Genomic DNA, 24540 nt, shown 5'->3' with positions numbered 1-24540 from the left:
GATATGATGGTATGAACCGGTATATGCATAAAGTGAACTGGTATGTTGGAGTCTGAAACGGTATATGCAAAGTTTGTATCGGGGTTTCATTTGATATGACTACTGGCTGGTAGTCTCAACTTTAGAGTTTCTATTTGATGCATTCCAAGTTTGTGTGATTTTACCAACGACATCCTATGATGAGTTAGCATTGAAATGAAGAATAGATCAAGTTGCCATGTTAGCCTTCTTCACATGAAGAATCTTCTTAAGGATCTTGTATGAAGAAGATTGATTCTATCCACCTTGGGGATGAGAAAAATCTTAGTAAATGGTGGAGAGTGCATGATGGGTTATCGGCTTCCAGAAGTACTGAAGAACGAATGATGGAGAACATCTTGAGATTTGTTCAAGATTCTTTTACTCTATGTAATGTGTTTAAACGGTCAAGATTGGAACAACTATATTGTTAGCCTAGATGCTTAGTGTTTTAGGTTTTGGTGATGAATACTAAGAGGGGGGGTGAATTAGTATGCCAAAAATCTCTAATCTAAGACACTTAAACAGTCTGAAGATAAACTAGTAAAATAGTTTAATAGACAGACCGGTTATCACACATGCAAACCAAAATGCAAATAAAGCATTCACCCACAAAAGAAATACACCCATAACACAAGATATTTGATGTGGAAACCCAAATGGGAAAAATCACGGTGAGATGGAACTCACAAGTCACCATCTGCAGAATAGAAACCAGACTAGTCAAGGTTAGATTGGTTAAGGTCTTACAATGTTCTTCACTAGAATAGATCCTATTAGGAATCTCAATCTCTGTTAGGAGATAAGTCTAATTAAAGACAACCTTGGTAGAGGATTTTAGATTCACAATGGTGAACCACCTTGTTAGAGGATTTTACAAAAGTCTTTTGGGCCTACCTGGTTAACGGCTACAGACTTGTCAAAGATGTGAGTAATCAACAAGTGTTTGATCTATCTAATCACACAAATTGCTTGGTTAGATCCAGTATAGCTCATAGTTAATGCATTCTAGCATTACTTCAGTCTTCTCTATCTCTCACTTAGTTACAACCTGATCTTCTCAGATAAGATCGCTCTAACAACAACTCATCAACCACCTTAAGCCCTAGCACAACATAAACCATTTTAGCAACAACTTAAAACCCTAAACATGATGTCCTTTTAAAGGAATCTAATTTCATGTTGGTCCAATAGGATTACATTACAATTTCCTAGGTTCAATGAATCTGGACATACTCAGTAACACAACACAAGAAGCACCATCAGTGTGTTGGCACCATCAAACAATCAGTGCATTGGTAACTCATCACAAAATGTTGGTTGGTAACTCATCACATAGTATTATCGGTTCATACAAAATACTAGTTGACGGTTTGACAAAAATGAAGACTAGTAAGAATGTGTTATGCCACTTTGCTCCCTTGTACCGCTTGAGATCTACAAACCACTTGGGGTTGACATGCCGCTTCAGACTGGGAAACACATTCTGTAAAATCACCAATAGTCTAAAGACTAGAATACAACATACCAGTTGGAACAGATACCAGTCGAGCTCTAGCTCATGCATATAAAGGGGATCTTAATGCAAGTGTCTGTCCATCAATGAAAATCACAACATAAACATAAAAAATGCCAACAATCTCCCCCTTTGGCATTGATGGCAATGTTGGTATTTTGGTATGATTTTTTCATTGATGTCAACACCTACTAAATACACCTACTTTGGAGATCCAGCAACATTCACTGGCAATCAGTAAACTATTCAAACAATCACCGGTATATGGTTAACTAGTAGGATATAATGTTCACCAGTACCTACAATGACATGGAAGACACTTGGTAATGGCGAAGACATCATGTGGACACTTTTCCTTGAAGTAATATCATTGGTATATTCTTATTTGCATATTTGCTTTTACCGGCAAATAGGTCCAGGTTATTTAGGGTTACACTGGCAGGTTTATCTTTTCTAGATCAACATGGTATGCTATGGAGATGATTTATTATTTTTATAAAAGCATTAAGCTGACATGTTCAATCTGTTATTGCATCGGATATTGTATTATTTGTAAAAAATTTTATTGTACTATCTTGTAGAGCCGACCTACTAAAATTGGTCTTAGGGTATGGTATAAATGTAAGATCTTATTTGTAAGATCAAATGTGGAATGCGAAAAAGATTTAAGGAAGGATATATGTGAGATTAAGCAGAGATATACATGAAGACATCATTTGAAGGTGAAGTTAGGTTTTTGTAGAAGCATATCAGCATTACACTGGTACTGAATCTAGCATATGAAGATGTTATTTTGTGCAGTACATTCTCATTGGATTTAACTATTCAACTGTAGTCAGTGTGACTCCCATTTGTGTTTGAGCAGTGAGCTCTAGGCTGTTGGCCTTTCTGCATGTGCAGACTCCTCTTTGTACACTTACTATCTACAGTAGTATCATCTGATTGTGGGTAAGGTTTCCCACCGTGGTTTTCCCCTTACAAGGTTTCCATGTACAAATATTTGTGTCATGTGTTGTGGTTGACTTTGTGCTTATGTTTCATGCATTAATTCTTACCGGTACAACATTTCCTGTTAACACTGTTTACTGACACAATTAACTGTCTTACCGGTATTAAGCATTAAGTTGGTTAATAAGATTTTTGTTTGAATTTATTAGACAACTGATTCACCCCCCACCTCTCAGTTGTCCCCGGGACCTACAATTGGTATCAGAGCACAGTCCTCTTTTTTTTGCAGAAGTTTAACAACTTGAGGAGATCCAATGTCTACTAATTATTTCAGAAAGGATAGTCCTAAACTTGATGGAACCAACTATGGAATATGGAAAATCAGAATGGAGACACATCTGAATTGCATTGGTAAAGACATCTAGGAAGTTACTAAGAATGGTTATACTGTTGCTATAGTTGGTCAGCCTGCTCCTATTACTTTAGCTAAAGATGAAGAAAATGATTGCAAAGCAAGAGAAGCACTTTTGAGCGCATTATCAGATCAACAAATCATGGGATTATCAGATAGATCTACTACAAAAGCTATTTGGGATCATTTGGAAACACTGATTGAAGGGGATTCCATAGTCAAAATTGCAAAACTTGAAAGCTTCTGAGTCAGGTATGAACATCTGAAAATGGAAGAAGATGAAAGAATTTCTGCTTTTATGGAAAGAGTAAATGAAATTGTTTTAGGTATCAAATGTTGTGGAGGAACCTTGAGTGAAGATGAGATTGTTTCAAAAATATTAAGAGGTTTGCCACCAGAATATAAAATGAAGGTTACTACTATTAATGAGTTGAGAACAATGCCTAATACATTAGTAACTAGGGATACATTGATTGGAAAACTTTTAGCTTTTGAAATTGAGGAATTTGGTCCTATTGCTACTATAAAAACTGATTTGGCCTTCAAAGCATCAACATCATCTACTCCATCTTTTGACAAATCAGACTGGAGAGCCTTTTATGCAAGAGAACTTGAAGAAACCAAGAAGGAGAATGAAGAGCTTGAAGAACTTGAAACACTATTTGCAAGAAAAATGCCAAAAGGTCCAATTGGAAGTAAGTATGAAGGTAGAGCACCCTTTAAATGTTTCAACTACAATAAGATTGGTCATATGGCTTCAAGATGCCCTGATAGACATGCTAGACTAAGAGAAGAAGCTAGAAGGACATACAAACCTAATCCTGAATATTAGAGATACAGATTTAAGAAAAACAAAGATAAATCTTGTTACATTACTGATGAAGGTGTGATTGATGATTTTGATGATGATCCAGCAGATAACGGATGGGTCTTTGTTGCTATAACAGAAGATCAACCAGTACCTATTGCTCAACCAGTAGAACAAGCCCTAGAAGCTAAAGTTGAATCAAAGGATGAATGGATTATTGACTCAGGATGCTCACATCACATGACTGGAGACAAAGGAAAATTCTTGAACTTTCAAGAATACAATGGAGGTTTAGTAAGATTCGGAGATGACAAAGCCTATTCAATCAAAGGTAAGGGTTCAATATTTCTTGATGGTAAACATAACACTGACAATGTTTACTATGTTGAAGGATTAAAACATAATCTTTTAAGTGTTGGTCAATTAGTTGAGAAAGGTTTTCAGTTACAATTTAAAAATGGAAAATGCAAAATCATGAATAGAACTAGTTTGGAAATTGCAACCGGTAATCAGACTGGAGGTAATATCTTTCATTTGAATAATAGTGAAAAGGCATGCTTAATTGCACATATAGATGAAAGTTGGCTATGGCATAAAAGACTATGTCATGTAAATTTTGATTGCATGGTAAAAATCAATACTTCTAAGGCAGTTAGAGATCTACCTAAAATTATGAAACCTTAGAATACAATTTGCAAGGAATGTCAATTTGGAAAACCAAGTTAGAACTAGTTTCAAAAGTATTCCAGAAAAATCCAATAATGCTCTTGATTTAATTCACACTGATTTATGTGGTCCGCCTAGAACTAAAAGCTTACAAGGTGATAGATATTTCATGCTAATTATTGATGATTATTCTAGAATGTGTTGGGTTACTTTTATCAAGGAAAAATCAGAAGCACTTGGGAAGTTCAAACTATTCAAAGCAATGGTTGAAAATGAAACCAGTAAAAAAATCAAATGTTTAAGATCAGATCAAGGAGGAGAATTCACATCTAGAGATTTTAATACATTCTGTGAAGTAAATGGAATCAAAAGATAGTTATCAGCACCTAAGACACCACAACAGAATGGATTTGTTGAAAGGAAAAATAGAACTATTTTGGATGCAGCAAGAAGTATGTTATCAGAAGCAAATCTACCACATGTACTAGAGAGAGGCAGTAAGCACTGTTGTCTATACATTCAACAAAGTTCACATCAAAGGTGAAACCAATAAGACTCCTCATGAACTATGGTTTGGTAATACTCCTACTCTTAAGTATTTTAAAATTTTTGGAAGTAAATGTTATATTAGAAGAGATGAGTATATTGGCAAGTTTGATCCTAGAAATGATGAAGGAATATTTCTTGGTTATTCATCTAAGAGTAAAGCTTATAGATGCTTTAATAAAAGATTACAGAAAATTGTTGAGAGTACAAATGTAAAGATTGATGAACAATTCAGAGGAACTTCAAGGTATATAGACTCTGAACCGGTAATAGAAATTATGACAAATGAACCAACAGTAAATCCATCGGTACAGAATGATGATCCAGTTACTCCGGTATCATCAGAGGATACCATAGTAATTGAAGAACAACAATAGACTAAGACACCCTAGTATGTAAGACTGAATCATTCTGAAGATCAGATAATTGGAAGCAAATTTAAAGGAGTCATGACAAGAGGAAGATTGGAAAATGAAGAAGTATGTCTTATTTCTCAAATTGAACCATTATCTATAAATGAGGCATGTGAAGATAAATTTTGGATTAAAGTTATGGAAGAAGAATTAGGACAAATTGAGAAAAATAATACTTGGACATTATTTCCTCGGCCTGAAAATAAAAATGTAATTGGAACCAAATGGGTATTTAGAAACAAACTTAATGAATATGGTAAGGTTTTCAAGAATAAAGCAAGACTAGTGTGTAAGGGATATTCTTAGAAAGAAGGAGTTGATTACAATGAAACCTTTGCACTGGTAGCCAAAATTGAGGCAGTTAGATTATTCTTGGCCTTTGCAGCTCACAAGGATTACAAAGTTTATCAAATGGATATTAAATGTGCATTTTTGAATGGAGATCTTGAAGAGGAAGTCTATATTGAACAACCTAATGGATTTTATTTAACAGATAATAATGATATGGTTTGCAGATTAAGAAAAGCTCTGTATGGACTAAAACAAGCTCCAAGAGCCTGGTATGCAATATTGGATAAGTATCTTTTAAAAATTGGTTTTACTAAAGGAAATGCAGATAGCAATCTATATTACAAAGTAACTAATGATGACATTTTGATTATGGAAGTATTTGTTGATGATATAATCTTTGGAGGAGAAGATGGATTATGCAAAGAATTTTCTCTTAAAATGTAGCATGAATTTGAAATGTCTATGATTGGAGAAATAAAATTCTTTTTAGGATTGCAGATTTTACAGACTGATAAAGGCATATTTTTGAGTCAATCTAAGTACTTGAAAGAACTACTCAAGAAATTTGGGATGGAGAACTCTAAACCGGTAAGCACAACTATGACTACAAATGACAAATTATCTCAAAGGGATGAATCTACACCTGTTAATCCAACTAGATACAAATCTATGATAGGAGGTTTACTGTATTTGACACAAACCAGACTTGATATTATGAATGCAGTATGTATAGTTTCTAGATTTCAGAGTAATCCCAAGGAAAATCATGAATCGGCAGTAAAAAGGATTTTCCAGTACTTACAAGGCACAACAAATCTTGGATTATGGTATCCTAAAGATGAAAATTTTGATCCATATGCATACACAGATGCAAATTGGGCAGGAGATGTGGATAATAGAAAGAGCACCACTGGAGGAGCATTCTTTCTTGGAAAGAGATTAGTTTCTTGGTTAAGTAAGAAACAAAGTTGTACATCTTTACCAACAGTAGAATCAGAATATGTTGCAACAGCAACAAACTGTACACAGGTACTTTGGCTTAAGCAAATGTTGAAAGACATAAAGGTAAAATGAAAGGAACCTATTACTATATATTGTGATAACACTGCAGCAATTTATATATCTAAGAATCCAGTATTACATTCTAAAACAAAACATGTTTCTATCAAACTGAATTTTCTAAGGGAAAAAGTTGAAGAAAAGGAAATAAAACTGGTTTATGTGAATACGAAAGAACAGCTTGCAGATATTTTTACAAAACCTTTTCCTAAGGAAACTTTTGAGTATCTCAGAGATTAGCTCGGAGTCTTACCTCCACCGGTAGAGACTTAGATAGTTGATTATTGTCATCAACCGGCAGAATTAAATGGACAAATATTTTATTTCGGTATTTGATGAGGAAGCTACTTCTTAGGGGGAGTAGTTGGTATATTGAATTGGTTGGTATTTTGTATGAACTTGACCTTTTTGTGACTTTGGCATTTGATGTCAAAGGGGGAGAGATATATGGAAAAACATTAAGGAAAAATATATGGAAAAATGCATTATCTTTTTGAGGAGAAATTGGTATTGTAAATAAATCTTTGTATAAACACATATTACTCCCAGGGGGAGAATTGGTTTTTGTACTTGGCATTTCTATTTTGGCACTTTGATGGTTTTTCCATCTTGTGTTGCCATCAATGCCAAAGGGGGAGATTGTTGGTATTTTGGTATGGTTTTTATCATTGATGTCAACACCTGCTAAATACACCTTCTTTGGAGATCTAGCAACATTCACTGGCAATCAGTAAATTGTTCAAACAATCACCGGTATATTGTTAACTAGCAGGATATAATGTTCACTGGTACCTGCAATGACATGGAAGACACTTGGTAATGTTGAAGACATCATGTGGACACTTTTCCTTGAAGTAATATCATTGGTATATTCTTATTTGCATATTTGCTTTTACCGGAAAATAGGTCCAGGTTATCTAGGGTTACACCGGCAGGTTTATCTTTTCTAGATCAGCATGGCACGCTATGGAGATGATTTATTATTGTTATAAAAGCATTAAGCCGACATGTTCAATCAGTTATTGCATCGGATATTGTATTATTTGTAAAATGTTTTATTGTAATATCTTGTAGAGCCGACCTACTAAAATTGGTCTTAGGGTATGGTATAAATGTAAGATCTTATTTGTAAGATCAAATGTGGAATGCGAAAAAGATTTAAGGAATGATATATGTGAGATCAAGCAGAGATATACATGAAGACATCAATTGAAGGTGAAGTTTGGTTTTTGTAGAAGCATATCAGCATTACATCGGTACTGAATCTAGCATATGAAGATGCTATTTTGTGCAGTACATTCTCATTGGATTTAACCATCCAACTGTAGTCAGTGTGACTCCCATTTGTGTTTGAGCAGTGAGCTCTAGGCTGTTGGCCTTTCTGCATGTGCAGACCCCTCTTTGTACACTTACTATCTGCAGTAGTATCATCTGATTGTGGGTAAGGTTTCCCACCATGGCTTTTCCCCTTACAGGGTTTCCACATACAAACATTTGTGTCATGTGTTGTGGTTGACTTTGTGCTTATGTTTCATGCATTAATTCTTACCAGTACAACATTTCCTTTTAACACTGTTTACCGACACAATTAACTGTCTTACCAGTATTAAGCATTAAGTTGGTTAATAAGATTTTGGTTTGAATTTATTAGACAACTGATTCACCCCCCCCTCTCAATTGTCCCCGGGACCTATAGGCAACACTTAGGAAAATAAAATTTTGACATCTAAGTGTTTTACAACAAAAACATGCCATTAACAAAATTGCTCCCCCTAAGCATATACACTATCCCTTAATCAATACAATATATAGAAATTTTGCATACAGAGCATAAACATTGAGATATTAGAGCATATAACATATATCAAAACATATAGCAAAATTTTAAAACTAGATACTCTATACATCTCCAAAATAGAGTACTTCTCCCCCTTTGCCAATAATGACAAAGTACCGTTGATCAACCCTAATTCCATTTGATATTAAAATAATAAAAGTTTATGAAAACAAGGAATAATACTTGTCAAAAACTAATTTATAGTCCTGCAAAAATTGTTTCATTGATAGAGACCAGGACTCAAGTAGGGAGGTGGCCACTTCTTTCTCTATTTGCATCTGGGATACCTATTCTTCCATGGCATCAACTGTGCTCATCTCCTACGTAATTGTCAAGGCATCCAAGTTCAGATAACACTTCTGAAGAATTTGCAGACATGGAAGTAAAACCAGTTGTAGCTCCTACAAATCTCTAGACCATGTATTGATCTCTTGCTCCATTTTGGCTGACTGGATCTGAAACCGGTGAACGGTTTGCCCATAAGTTGCAAAGGAATCATAAGGTGGCTTAAATATGCTTAAGTAAGACTATAAGTCCATTTGAAGCTTTTTCTTCTGGGCTAGCACATCATCATAGAATAGATGGGGTTGACAAATTTTGCTTAGTAGTAGATTTCCCTCATCCAAAGCGTCCCTTATATCCTTTTGGTCTTTGAGTAGTTCAGATCGGAGTTCATTCAACTTCTTCACCAGAGCAATGTTAAGAGCCTTTTGATGCTCTTTCTTGACATTTTCCTTAGCTGCTTCTTCCAAGCTCTGCACCTGATCATCCACTACAATACATAGTAGCTTAAGCTGTGCTAGTGATGATTCAGTGTTGGGAAGATTGGTACTAGGGATCAAACCGATAAGGGTGTCTACAGCCACTTGATTTATATCTTGCTCCTTTTTCCTTTGAATGATTTCAAGGCACTCTTAAGCAACCTTGATGCTCTACATTATCTCTAAATCACTTGCAAACTAGAGATCAATAGGACTGGAGATATCAGCTGGTTTGGCTTGACTCCCGATTGCCTTCAGAGTCTCCATCTATGTGCTCTTCATCGATTCTGCTACCTTGTCCACATTGCTTTTCTCCGCTGCCTTGTCTTCTTCTTCCTTCTTCTTTTTCTCTACTTCCTTCTTCTTTTCTTGTTCCTTGTCTTTTTCTTCTTTCTTTTCCTTCTTAGCTTCCTTCCTCTTCTCCTCTTCTTTCTCTTTGTCTTCCTTCTTCTTCTTTTCTTCTTCCTTCCGCTTTTCCTTTTCTTTATCTTCCTCTTCCTTCTTCTTCTTTTCTTCTTCCTTCTTCTTCTTTTCTTCCTTATCCTCTTCTTCTTTCTTTTTCCTCTCATCTTCTTGCTTCTTTTTCTCTTCATCTTTTCTTTTCTCCTCTTCCTCTTTTCTCTTCTCTTCCTCCTTCTGCTTTTTCTCATCTTCATCCCTCTTCTTCTTATCTGCTTGTTCCTTAGCCGCTTCCTATCTATCCTTGGCTTGCTCACTACCCTGTTTAGCCTGTTGCACCTATTCTGCTCCCTTAGAAGGTATTTCCTAAGTGACATCTTCTATGTCCAGGGCATCGACATCAATAGTGTCGATTGGTTCTTCAACTGGGTTTCCTTCTTCATCAAAAACTTCATCTGGTTTGGATATAACTGGTTCTTTTTTCACTTGTAGGTTGGCCATACGTACTTTGTGAGCATGGATAGCATGATCCATATGCTAATGAGTGTCTTTTTCAACATCATCAATTCTTCCCTCTAACAGCCAGAGTCTTCTTCTTCTTGTGAAGAAGACTCCTTTATTTTGGTCCAAAACATCAAATAATTCTGAGTTTGAGAGGTCAGGAAAGTATTGTGCAAAGACTTTCTCCCTAATCTCCTGTTCTTTTTCTATGGCAATACATCATTTATTATCTAATGTCTTATATAATGAATCTGGTGTCTGAGATTTAATCTTTGATGGTGACCGGTCATTCTTACACAAATAAATAATAATCTCTTGTAGTACTTCTTCTTTCTCCTCATCACTAAAATCATCATAATAATCTACTTAATCTTGAAGTAATTTTCTCCTAATATTCTTTATTGTTCTTTAATAATGTGTCAAAGGTTTATATGAGGAGATATCAATATTTACCAATGCAGACGCTGCTAATTCATTCTTCTTCATCTTCTTCATCTGTCTGGCCTTCATTGGCATCTCCTCAAACTTAGTCTCTTTAGAGTCCGGTTCATTTGACTTAGTCTTCCTTTTTCTTTCAAAGACTTTTGCTGGTGCCACTTCCAGTTTCTTCTTTGCAGGTGACCGCTTGGTCACTCTTTGAGTTGTAGTAGTAGCCGGTGCCGATGCTGCAGGCACTGCCTTTACCTTCTTTGCTATTGATTCTTTTCCTTTCTTAACAGAGGGTTCCTCAATTGGTGCAATCCTTTCCAGATAGGTTCCGGTCCTCTTTGCCTTAGGATCAAGAGGTGAGGCAATAAGGGTTGAGGCATACCCTTCCAACTTATCGTACATCACCTCATAGCCCATTGGCTCCATTTCTTTCATTCTAGGCTCAACAGCCTCCATTAAGCATTTGTCCACTTGGATGGTGAAATAGATGTCATCTTCATATTTCTTAACAATATCACCTGATATCCTCATCCTTTGGCTCATCTTCCATCTGAACTCATCAAAATACTTGTTCAACACATCAGGGTAACCAGTTTCGATTGCTTGAATGCTTTACTTGATCTGCTTGGTTACCGATTGGTCAGGAGACCACTAGACATCTCCTACTCCAGAAAAGTAGCCTTGGAAATAGAAGAACAACCCAACCAATAGTTGTCCAAACTTGAATCTCAGTGCATTATCTTGTTTGATCGACTTTAGATTAGATAGGAGTTGCCTCTGCATACCAATGCACAGGTCAAATGATGCATCCGCTTTAATCATCTGATAAGCTGCATTTACTGCTACAGCAAATACAGAGTTAATTCTACTAGCAAAGAATGTTATGTAGCCTATCACCATGCAGGCATACTTAACAAGATCATCCTTGATGGAGTTGACTGTCATGCCTCGTGAATCGCTCACTGAATCGATGAGCCTTGACATTTCCATTTTGCTTATTGTCCTTAGGGCTGGCACTTCCCCTGTGTTGTAGAAATTGGTGACTGCATGAATTTCCTATGGTGTGATATCATGCATCCTCTCTAGGTACATCTTGTCACCATGGACTCTGCTCAAAATGATCCTAATATGATCCTCTGTAAAGTCTTCAAGAAAGTATACTACATTATGCAGTTTCTTCTTCTCTAAGATACTATATTCCGGTTTGATTTTCTTGTCCTTTCCACAAAATAGACCTAGTTGAGAGTGGATGGCCAGAGACCCTAGGTCTTTAATCTTGAAATCAATATAGTCATAAATTCCCTCTTCTACTATCACTCCAGCCAGAACTTGTGATAGGGCATTATACTTTGACTTCCTTTGAATGAAACTTTCAGACTCAATGGATGTACTAGAACCGGTATGAGATGCAGAAGACATTGTGGAATATTTTAAGAAAACTCGAGAAACACCTTTAAAACACAAATTTAGGGCTTTCTGATTCTCCTTCACTCCACACTTCATTGGTTGCTGAATCACCGCTTTGTGTTCTCCACTTGACCATTTGCAATTTGTATTTGAATCTCCTTCACGATTTGTCAATTTCTTGAAATCTTAGCTCAAATTGCCTTTTCTTCGCTCTGCTCTTTGAAAAACTTTTCTTTGTGTGTGGGGGAAAAAGTGACACTAAGCAAACATGCCCTAATCTCACTTTCAATCACACATTTGTGGAATACGAAAGAGCCTAGAGGAATCACACAATTGGCTACTTATTTTTGTGGAAGAGAAAGCCACGGCCTACCTATTAGGATTTCTATTCCTTTGTTGCAAATGATAGATAAAATGATGCAAGTTCAATCGCTAACCCCAAAGTGCAAGTATGAACTAATAACAAGATTGTAGAATTGAACTTGAATAATGGAAAGCTGTAAACACAAGAACAAGATAAGAATGTAAATGCGTACCCGGTGTTAAAATATGAATAAAAATGTTCGGGACGGGGGCGCAGGTGCCACTGTCCTGATTCTGCCCCTGAAATTGCTCTGGAAATTGTTGTTTTGCAACCTGAAAAGCTGTCAAAAATGCTGAAAATGTTGTCTAACAGAAGGACCAGGGCGCCCAGCGCCCCTGTCCTGGTAGGACTAGGCCGCCCCATGCCCCTATCCTAGCTTTCTGGGCTGGAATTTGGTGTGAAGTTCTGTCTCAGTCTGCTTCCGTCGGATCTGCAACTTGCGGCATCGTCCGAGTCCCGAAACCTGCACTTATATCTAAAAAGGTGTGGTGGGTAGCTATATAGCATTTTGCCTTAGTCAAACCCCCACTTTGGTGATTTCCACCTCCACAAATAGCCAAGTTGTATTGTAAAAGTAATGTGTGTGCAGACCTTGTGTGTGTGCAAGATCCTAAAATGCAAGTAAGCAAACTAGAGCAACCTAGAAAGTAAACCCTAATTGCTTGCAAATGATAATGTAAATGCTCCGAATCAAGATGTAAAGAGATCTAAAGCATGAATACAAGTGATATAATGAGGCTTATGCAAAGACATGAAAATAACATGAAATCATACCCAACCCCAAGGGAGGGGTACAAGCCAATCTTCAGTCGGTGATCCCCTATTGCTCTTCAATGTCTTCAAAGCCCTAAATGGATGAATGAAATTGATGAATGCTTGATGGATGGATGTTGAATGTTGTTGAAGTCTTCAAAGATCTGCTCTTTCGCTACATAGAAGGTCCTTGAAACCAAAATTTGCCTCCTTTCAAATGAAGAAAGAGAGCTCTTATATATGAAACCCTAGGTCTTAATTTCAACTTTAGGCCAACTTAGAGATTTAATCTCCCGCCAATTTCTTGGGGTTAAGCTTTATTTTATGATTAGATCGCACTCCTAAAATTTCGGGAAAAATGTCCAGGACCATGTGCACTCCGGGCACCATGGTCCCGACAACTTTTCACCAAATTTTCAGGGCCGTCGGATATGATGATTTTAGAGAGAATCCCGAAGTTATAGGTGATTTCGAGATGTTTTGACCCCCGAAATCAAGCCCCCAAGTTCAAAATAGGACCTAATTAGGGTTTTTGATTAAATGATGTATTGGAGGAATAAACTAAAAGGGGCACACTTTAATGAAAGGGCCCAACTTTATGATGTGGAAGATGATAAAATAGAACCTTAGACCTAATTAATTTAATTAATTAAGTGCTAAAGGGGAAATGCAATGCAAATGCAAAATGCGCCAAGGCGGGTGCTAAACTAGGTGTGAAATTGTACCACCCTAACAAGTGCGTACAATTTACGATGCTACATTTAGCCCCCACTTTAGTGGTCATATGAACACTACGTGCATATGCAAGCTAAAGTATAGAAAAGTAAACATTATTTGAAAAAGGATATATCCATAAGTCTGTCGAACGAAGCCCCCAGCGGTATCTGCAGTACACAGTTAGGAACTGCACCCTACAAAACACATGTTAGATCACAAAATCACCTAATGCTTACTAAGGAAGGTGATGAAAATTTGAGAGTAGCTATATGCCCCCCCCTGTTTCGGCTTGCTAATTTTAGTGAGTTGAAACAAGGTATCATGTTTACCACTTTGAATTGTTAAAGAATATTGATGACAAATGCTCACAAGAAGATTTGGTATGAGACCAGAAACTAATGGAGAATCATTTGGTAAGAAAGAGGACTAAATCTCAATTCCATCACAACAAAAAGTGTGAGGATTTAAGAGTTCTCTAACACAAGATGAAGGATGTAAATGGAAACAAAATGCAAAGAGAAGAAAAGAAAGGAAAAAAGCATGAATACACACATTGGTGATCCATGAGAAGAATAGTGAGAGAGAAAACATGGACTTCTCACCCCTAGATCTTGTCTAGGTGATCCATGAAAAAAAGGACATGGAAAACTAGCCCCTAGAGTCTGTCTAGGTGATCCATGGGAAAAAGGACATGGAAAACTAGCCCCTAGAGTCTGTCTAGGTGATCCATGTAAGGGAGGAGAGTGAAAAAGTCTAGCCTTATGCCGCTAGTTCCACTCCACCTCGTGCATGTGTGTGTAAGGGAGGTTAGAAGCACCTCATAGGAGTCTATGCCTGAGTATGCTACAACCTGTATATGTATAGTACAAAAGTGTGACATCTCGCTCTAAGAGTATGTGCTCTGGTTCCAAGAATAATCACCTTGCGTAAAAGAAAAATGGAGACATCTCGCTCTAAGAGTCTGTGCTCTGGTTCCGAGAATGACCCATTGCTCAAAAAGTGTAATGTTTATGTCATAAGCAAAGTAGAACAAGGATACCTACCTTCATCACAAAAGAAGATACCCCAAAAATGCAACAATGTCATAGATCCAAGCAAGAGAGTTTTGCACTCTTTAAGCAAGGATAAGATAGTTGAAAAGGGATATCTTGTGGTATGTGTAAAGGAGATCCTTAGAGGAGAAGAGATCTTTGTATAAAAGACACCTATCCTCGAGAGGAATTGTCTTAGACAAATATAACATCTTCTAGAATAAGACAAAGAAGAGAATAAGAATGCAATACTTCTTTCCTTTGCGAGGTGAAAGTGATTCTTAATGAAGGATGATGCTCTTTTTAACCCAATTGAGAGAGTGAATTCATTATGGATGTATTTTACCAAGTGCAAAAGAGGTTGTATTCAAGGACTTACACCTCTTGTAAGAGAGAATCCTTGAACAAACAACAACAAATGCATACAAGGAATAACATCAAGTAATAAAGTTCACACCATCCATGAAATAGGAAAAAGTGGATCCTTAGATAAAAATAAGGAAAGATCATTGCCTCCCAAGGATAAGGATAATGAGAAGGACTTACACAATCTTCTAGGGAGAGATCTAGACATAAGCAAATTGCAAGACATTAGTGTATGTAAAATGCTCCTCACAAGAAGTGGGTAGGATAAGAAAGAGAATACACATCTTCTCCCATATCTAGGAAAAGAGGATTCTAAAGAAAAGATGATCAATATTTCCACATTATTACCCCATAGGAACAAGAGATAACATAGAAAAATTAGGCTATTATGTTGCTTCAAAAATATGATTGCACTTGAAATTGTACCATCATGAATGACAATGAGCCCCCAATAAATGAGCTACCAATGTCACATAATGATGAGCAACATAATAGCCATTAATGTTATTTAAAGACATGATAGACTAAATGAGGTATTTGAATATGACATGCTAACTGCTCAACTATAAGTGAGGTCAAAAACATGTATAAAATGATAAAAATTGAAGAAGGAAAGTCACAAGAAATCTTAGAAGAGGGATGAGTGTAATTTATTAGAGCCTTATCCCTGGAGGAAAGGACTTTATGATGAATAGGAGATAAAGATTCATAAGTGGATTTAGAAATTTGAGGGGAGTCATAAAGAGATTTGTTCATCGCCAAGATTTCCTTATGAGGGGAATGAGGGTTGATAGAAGTAGAAGATGATTTAGTTGAAGTGAGATCATCATCACCACTAAATATAGCATTCACATTGATAGATGGTCTTTTAGATGCTTTGGTGGGCTTAGAAAGATTATATCCAAGTCCACATGAATATTCATGCATGTTATGTTCTAAAGGAACTTTAATTCCTTTCTCATTTGCACCACAACCATTTCCACTATAGCCACTCTTAGCCAAAATGTGAAAACCACGACCATAACGATTAGCCATTTCAGAAAGAAAAGGTGGTTTTTCATAAGACAAAGAATCAAATTTTTTAGAATTAGAGGTGTGAGGAGAAGAAGTTTGAGAAGCGGCCACAAAATTATTGCTCATAGGTTCAGGTAAGACTGATTGATCTTTAGTTTCTTTCTTCTTTTTAACTTTAAGCTCGCTAGGAGGAACCCTATACTCACCTACAAAGGTGGGATTGAAATCAAGAGATCCCCAATCGTCTTCTGCGAGAACCTTCTCAGGATCAAAAGCCTTTTCATGTGTAGATTCAAGTTGAGAAAAATATTCTTCAGGAACTTCAGACTCATCCAAAGAATTTTGATTATCAGAGGGTGATGATTCATCCATAGGTATCTTGTTTAACAAGTCATCACTAGAAGAGGAAGGCTTAGAAGAACTCCCTTTGGAAGTAGATGTTTGCAAACAAGCTTGAAAATTAGTATCGCCTATCAAGGTATATGTCTTATTATTATAAATAAATTTAACTTGTCTATGCAATGTAGAGGGGACAGCTTGCATATTGTGAATCCAAGGTCTCCCTAATAACAAGTTGTATGTTAGATTTCTCGACATAACATGGATAGGAGTAGGCAAAGTAACAGGACCCACTGTGATGGGTAAGGTGATAATACCTAATGAAGACTTAGCCACATTATCAAAGCGTTGAATGGGACGAGAGTCAAGCTCAATAAGGGATGTATCCACATTCATCTTATGCAATAGATTAATGCTACACACATTAAGGCCAGAACCATTATCTACCAGTGTTCGTCTTATAGCAGTGTCATTTATGATAACCACAATCATCAAAGGATCATATTGATGTTGAATTTTGCTAGTAGGCAACTCATCTTGAGTAAACACAATTTGAGCTTTAGGATTCATCACAGAGTTAACCAAAGACACTATATTACTAGATGTATTAGGTGGAGGAACAGTCAAATCTTTCAAGGCATCTTGTAACATTCCATGATGAGCGGAAGAAGTTTGGATCAAATCCCAAAGGGATATCTTAGCAGGGGTAGCTTTAAGTTGTTCTATGAGATCATAGTCCTTACTAAGCATTTGTGAAATACGAGGAGCTTGCGGAAGAATAGGTTGGGAAGGAGGAAGTGAAGTTGGGATAACTAGAGGAGGATTAGGTTGCCTATTGTTTCTTGTGTTATAGGTATGGGCAACCGCATGATAACTCTCTCTAGTTAATTGCTTAGCATACTCATAAGGGCTCTTAGTAGAATAACCTCCTTGCACAGTAATAATAGGTTTCTTAGGAGTGCAAAAAGAATCATTAGCATAACCACCTTGAACCACTAAGATAGGCTTATTTAAAGGTTGAGAATTTTGAGAAGGACAAGCACCTTGGACAGTGAAGAGAGGTTTGTTAGGTGTTTCATTTACATGTATCAAATTGATTGAGGATGGTTTAGAGGAATGAACAAAAGTGTTGGAAGAATTGTTGATAGTCTTCTCTTGCACTAAAATCTCATCACGGATTAAATCAATTTTAGGAGAGAGACAAGGGGTAGGCATTGATGTTCTAGTAGGAAAAGTAATACTAGGAAAGGTCATATCATCCTCTATCATCAAAGGATCTACATGGGGAATAAACTCTCTAGGAGAAGGATCAACATTACTCTCTAAAATCTCACTTTTGAGAGGGAGATCTTTGAAAGAGATGTTAACCATCTTGCTTTGAACTAGGGTATCCTTATGAGTAGAACCAAGTTGAGGAGAGGGAGATGCTATATTTTTAGAGGGAGAATGATTTAGATTCAAGGAAGGTGAGAAACTATCAAGGGATTTTTCAATCTTGATTTCATCCCCTTTGGCTAGGGGTAGAGAATAATCTACACCTTCTTCTAATGGTTTATCCCAAATAGTGAGGTTGTTGAAAGGAATGTTTGAAGTATTGTCAATTTCGGGAGAGGAGATAACATTGTTTATTAATTCCTCATCCTTAGGAGGGAGAGGATCAATAGATGTGTTAAACTCATCCTCTTTCCTTGAAATATGTTCAATATGATCTTTAGGGGAGAGAGAATTAAGGAAATTGCTTATTATTTCATCTTCTTTCTCTAAGGGATGCTTATGGGTAAGACAAACTTTAGGAGAAGGGTAAGCATTTATCATTAATTCATCATCTCTAGTGGGAATTTTGTTGGAAAAGGAAACGCCATCACTAGGAAATGTAGGGATAATGTCATCTTCTTGCACAAAAGGATCCTCATGAAGGGAGTGTTTTTTAGGAGGAACATGAACATATTTCTCCAAAGATTCATGCTTAGGAAGGAGATCTTTTAAAGAAGTGTTCATAACCTCTTGTTGCACTAACATGCCCCCATTGGAAGGACCAACTTTAGGAGAAAATAAGTCAGTGTCCATCAATACCTTTTCACTTAGAGAGGAATCATGTAGGGAAGGTGAAGTAACATTAAGAAAGGTGTTTATGATAGCATTCTCTTCCTCTAGGATAGCTAAATAGGAAGGGCACATTTTAGGAGAGTTGTTAAGATCACTCTTAAAGTCTTCATCCTTAGAGCATGGGAGAGTCTCAAAGGGATTGGTAGCAACTCTTTTAGGCACTAAAATGTTGTTATAGATGGGGGGAGGTTATTTAGGAGAAGGAAAAATTGAAACAAGGGAAGCTAACCCACTATCACATCTACGAAATGAATGCATCATGACAACAATTTTCCTCTTTCAAATGATAACACATGCAAAAATAGAAGGAAATGTTTAATTTTAACCAATGCAAGCACTTAGAATGTAGATTTAGAAAATGAAATTTATGATTCAAATGAGTTCCTAAATCAGATTTGAAATTATTGATCCCAATTAAGCTATCCACAAGTTCAACAAAAAATTAGGGTTTTAGCAAAAAAAATTTTATTTTTTTTTTTTTTTTGAATCTTGCAAGAAATTAAAACTTGTAAATACAAATTTGAATTTGAAATAGCATAAACACTCAAATTTGAAAACATAAATCAGAATTAGAGAAGATTGGGTTCACGTCGGGTTCACCAAAATGTGTGGGGGAAAAAGTGACACTAAGCAAACATGCCCTAATCTCACTTTCAATCACACATTTGTGGAATACGAAAGAGCCTAGAGGTATCACACAATTGGCTACTTCTTTTTGTGGAAGAGAGAGCCACGGGCTACCTATTAGGATTTCTATTCCTTTGTTGCAAATGATAGATAAAATGATGCAAGTTCAATCCCTAACCCCAAAGTGCAAGTATGAACTAATAACAAGATTGCAGAATTGAACTTGAATAATGGAAAGTTGTAAACACAAGGACAAGATAAGAATGTAAATGCGTACCTGGTGTTAAAATATGAATAAAAATGTTCAGGACGGGGGGCGCGGGCGCCACTGTCCTGATTCTGCCCCTGAAATTGCTCTTGAAACTGCTGTTTTGCAACCTGAAAAGCTGTCAAAAATGCTAAAAATGTTGTCTGACAGAAGGACCAGGGCGCCCAGCGCCCCTATCCCAGGGACCAGGGTGCCCAGGGCCCCTGTCCTGGTAGGACCAGGGCGCCCCACACCCCTGTCCTAGCTTTCTGGGCTGGAATTTGGTGTGAAGTTCTATCTCAGTCTGCTTCCGTCGGATCTGCAACTTGCAGCATCATCCAAGTCCCGAAACCTGCACTTATATCTGAAAAGGTGTGGTGGGCAGCTATATAGGGTTTTGCCTTAGTCAAACCCCCACTTTGGTGATTTCCACCTCCACGAATAGCCAAGTTGTATTGTAAAAGTAGTGTGTGTGCAAGATCCTAAAATGCAAGTAAGCAAACTAGAGAAAGCTAGAAAGTAAACCCTAATTGCTTGCAAATGATAATGTAAATGCTCCAAATCAAGATGTAAAGAGATCTAAAGCATGAATAAAAGTGATATAATGAGGCTTATGGAAAGACATGAAAACAACATGAAATCATACCCAACCCCAAGGGAGGGGTACAAGCCAATCTTCAGTCGGTGATCCCCTATTGCTCTTCAATGTCTTCAAAGCCCTAAATGGATGAATGAAATTGATGAATTCTTGATGGATGGATGTTGAATGTTGTTGAAGTCTTCAAAGATCTACTCTTTCGTTACATAGAAGGTCCTTGAAACCAAAATTCGCCTCCTTTCAAATGAAGAAAGAGAGCTCTTATACATGAAACCCTAGGTCTTAATTTCAACTTTAGGCCGACTTAGAGATTGAATCTCCCACCAATTTCTTGGGGTTAAGCTTTATTTTATGATTAGATCGCGCTCCTAAAATTTTGGGAAAAATGTCCGAGGCCATGTGCACTCTGGGCGCCATGGTCCTGACAACTTTTCACCAAATTTTTAGGGCCGTCGGATATGATGATTTTAGAGAGAATCCCAAAGTTATAGGTGATTTTGAGATGTTTTGACCCCCGAAATCAAGCCCCCAAGTTCAAAATAGGACCTAATTAGGGTTTTTGATTAAATGATGTATTGGAGGAATAAACTGAAAGGGGCACACTTTAATGAAAGGGCCCAACTTTATGATGTGGAAGATGATAAAATAGAACCTTAGACCTAATTAATTTAATTAATTAAGTGCTAGAGGGGAAATGCAATGCAAATGCAAAATGCGCCAAGGTGGGTGATAAACTAGGTGTGAAATTGTACCACCCTAACAAGTGCGTACAATTTACGACGCTACACTTTGCTCGAAAACAGATAGTGAGAAATGATTTGAAAAATTCTTTTATACATGTCTCTCACCTACTGCCATTAATTCTCCTCTATTAGGGCGTAAACCCTAATTTGCCTTTTTTACCATTTCCAGTCTTTTTCCAAGTGATAGGTATCACATACCAGTTAAGGTCTTTTACTGGTGTAAACCAGGGGTTCAAAAACATTTTGCCATTTGCTCCCCCTAAGCCTTTTGAAGCTTAGTTTTTCGATTCTGATATTTCCACACTAGGTGCAGAAACCGGTTCCTCTTCCAACATTGTTGGTTTCTTCCTCCAGGTTTTGTTCATGTCCGCTTGAACTATTTCAACATCAATTTCTCCTTCCTAAGTGACTGGTATATCATCAGATATACTATTTCTACTTCTACAGAATCTTGCAATGTGACCCGGTTTGTTGCAGTGGTAGCAAACCAATCCAGGTGCTCTCCAAGGTCCATTGTTCATGTTTCTATTCTTCCTTCTGCATGTTGCAGCAGTGTGACCATGACCATGACAGATCATACAATTTTCTCTCCATCTTGTTGCCGCTTGATGGCCACTACTTCTTGACTGATGATTGAAGACATTAAACTAGTTGTGGTTCTAGTTCATAAAAGATTCAAGACCAACTCCTTGGGCTCTTTGAGGATATCTTCCAGTGTTATTCATCACAGGCCTGCATTCAAATGCTCTATGCCCAAACCTGTTGCATGCATAACAATGACCATTGAACTTATTGGATCTAGGTACATTGTTAATAAAGTAAGAAAAATTATTATAGGCTTTTTTCCTATATACATTGGCAGTGTGTCCTTCTTTAAGACAGTTGAAGCAAATAGGTTTGAATTTTTCCTTACCTTTTCCTTTGAATGTTGGTTGCTTCTTTGATGCTTCAGCATTTGTTCCTTAGGATTCTCCTTCCTCATGTCCAGAGAAACCAAGTCCATTGGTATTCTTTACTTGTCTAGATGACTCAAGCTTTTGTTTTAGCTTAACAGTACTTTTACTAAACTTAGCAAGTATTTCCTTTGACTCAGAGAGTTCTTTGGAAATAGCAATATTTGTCTCCATTAGGCTTGCATTTTCAGAGATGGCTATTTCAGTTCATCTTGTACTCCTTTTTCCATTCTTCTCTCATGAAGGCGAGCAGTCAGTGCACTAATCTCTTGTTTCAACTTGGAGATCTCATGATCTCTGTCCTTCACCAAATCTTCAGCTTTCCTCTAATTCTCAAGCTCTTGACTAAATCGGATAGTCAGTCCTTCCAACTCCTTTCTCAAGTTGGAGTTTGATTCATTCAACTTATTTACTTCTGCTATCATGGCTTCCATATCTGCTTCATCTGTAGAACTATTTTTAGATAGCTCCATCAACTTTTCTGCATTTTCTCTCCTTTTTGCTTGAGATGCCTTGTATTTGACCATAAGATCTTCATAGGCTTGCTCAGACTAAGTGAGCCATTGAGTAAGTTCCCTCAAGGTGTATTCCCCCATATCTCTTTCCAAGTGGTTAAACTTATAGAAAGGTAGGCTCTGATACCAATTGATGAATACTAAGAGGGGGGGGTGAATTAGTATGCCAAAAATCTCTGATCTAAAACACTTAAACAGTTTGAAGATAAACTGGTAAAATAGTTTCACAGATAGACTGATTATCACACATGCAAACCAAAATGCAAATAAAGCATTCACCCACAAAAGCAATACAACCATAACACAAGATATTTGATGTGGAAACACAAATGGGAAAAACCATGATGAAATGGAACTCACAAGTCACTATCTGCAGAATAGAAACCAGACCGGTTAAGGTCTTACAATGTTCTTCACCAGAATAGAGCCTATTAGGAATCTCAATCTCTGTTAGGAGATAAGTCTGATTAAAGACTACCTTGCTAGAGGATTTTAGATTCATAGAGGTGAACCACCTTGTTAGAGGATTTTACAAAAGGCTTTTGGGCCTACCTAGTTAAGGGCTACAGACTTGTCAAAGATGTGACTAATCAACAAGTGTTTGATCTATCTAATTGCACATATTGCTTGGTTAGATCTAGTATAGCTCACAGTTAATGCATTCTAGCATTACTTCAGTCTTCTCTATCTCTCACTTAGTTACAACCTGATCTTCCCAGATAAGATCGCTCTAACAACAACTCATCAACCACCTTAAACCCTAGCACAAAATAAACCCTTTCAGCAACAACTTAAAACCCTAGACATGATGTCCTTTTATAGGAATCTGATTTCATGTCGGTCTAATAGGATTACATTACAATTTCCTAGGTTCAATGAATCTAGACATACTCAGTAACATGACACAAGAAACACCGTCAGTGTGTCAGCACCATCAAACAATCGGTGGATTGGTAATTCATCATAAAATGTTGGTTGGTAACTCATCACAGAGTATTACCAGTTCATACAAAATACTGGTTGTCGGTTTGACAAAAATGAAGACTGGTAAGAACATGTTATGCCACTTTTCTCCCTCATACCACTTGAGATCTACAAACCACTTGGGGTCGACATGTCGCTTCAGACCAGGAAACACATTCTACAAAATCACCAATAGTCTAAAGACTAGAATACAACATACCAGTTGGAATAGATACCGGTCGAGCTCTAGCTCATACATATAAAGGGGATCTTAATGCAAGTGTGTGTCCATTAATGACAATCACAACATAAACATAAAAAATGCCAACATTTGGCTACCGACCTAATCAATGTCTATAAGGTTGATGATGATTCTCATTTGAAGTTGTTGGCAATTGATTATATGTGAGGTGATTCTTGCCAGACCGGAGAAGTGAGTAGATACCTGCAGTGTGTAATTGTAGATGTAAAGGAACTGAAGTGGATTTGCCTTGGCATTGAGTATTGTTATCAGATTAGTGTATTACCTATTGACTTCTAACCATTTCAACAGATGGAAAATCCCTTTACCGGGTAGCTTTAATAGGCTTTTTGTAAATCCTTTAACGGGGTGACTCAAAATCATTGAGTTCTTTAAATCCTCTAACAAGGTAACCTTTAATAGGGTTTCAACCTCTAATCAGGTATTTAGCCATCCCTTAACCGGGTGATCCCTAGTAGGATCCGTTCCTAGCAAAACCTGTTATAAAGTCCTTAACCAGACTAGGCTCCTAATAGAGTGGACTTCAGAAGAGTTCAAGAACAACTTGTGGGTATTCATCCCCACCGTGGTTTTTCCCAGTTGGTTTTCCACAAGAAAAATAAGTGTGTCATGTGTGATGCTTTTTAATGTGATGTTTTAGTGTTTTATGTTAAGCAGTAATGCAAGTTGATCCAATGGTCATTATATTTCTGATGTATTACTTGTTTAAGTATATGGGTGAAGTTGAGATGAGATATTAGGTTTTGTGAAGATCTAAGTGTTACCAGTTTATGACTTCTATAGTCACTGTGTTTTACCGGTATTTCCTTGATTTAGATCAGTGATGTTGTTTACCAGTTAGTGTAGTCTTTGCAATTTAAGTTGTTAAAGAAGTTTTTATCTATATTGATTCACCCCCCCTCTCAGTATCTATTGAGTATTTACTGTTCAT

Source organism: Cryptomeria japonica, chromosome 5 (assembly GCF_030272615.1).
Source record: "Cryptomeria japonica chromosome 5, Sugi_1.0, whole genome shotgun sequence".
Lineage (NCBI taxonomy): Eukaryota > Viridiplantae > Streptophyta > Pinopsida > Cupressales > Cupressaceae > Cryptomeria > Cryptomeria japonica.
Note: the sequence above shows the minus strand (reverse complement) of the source record.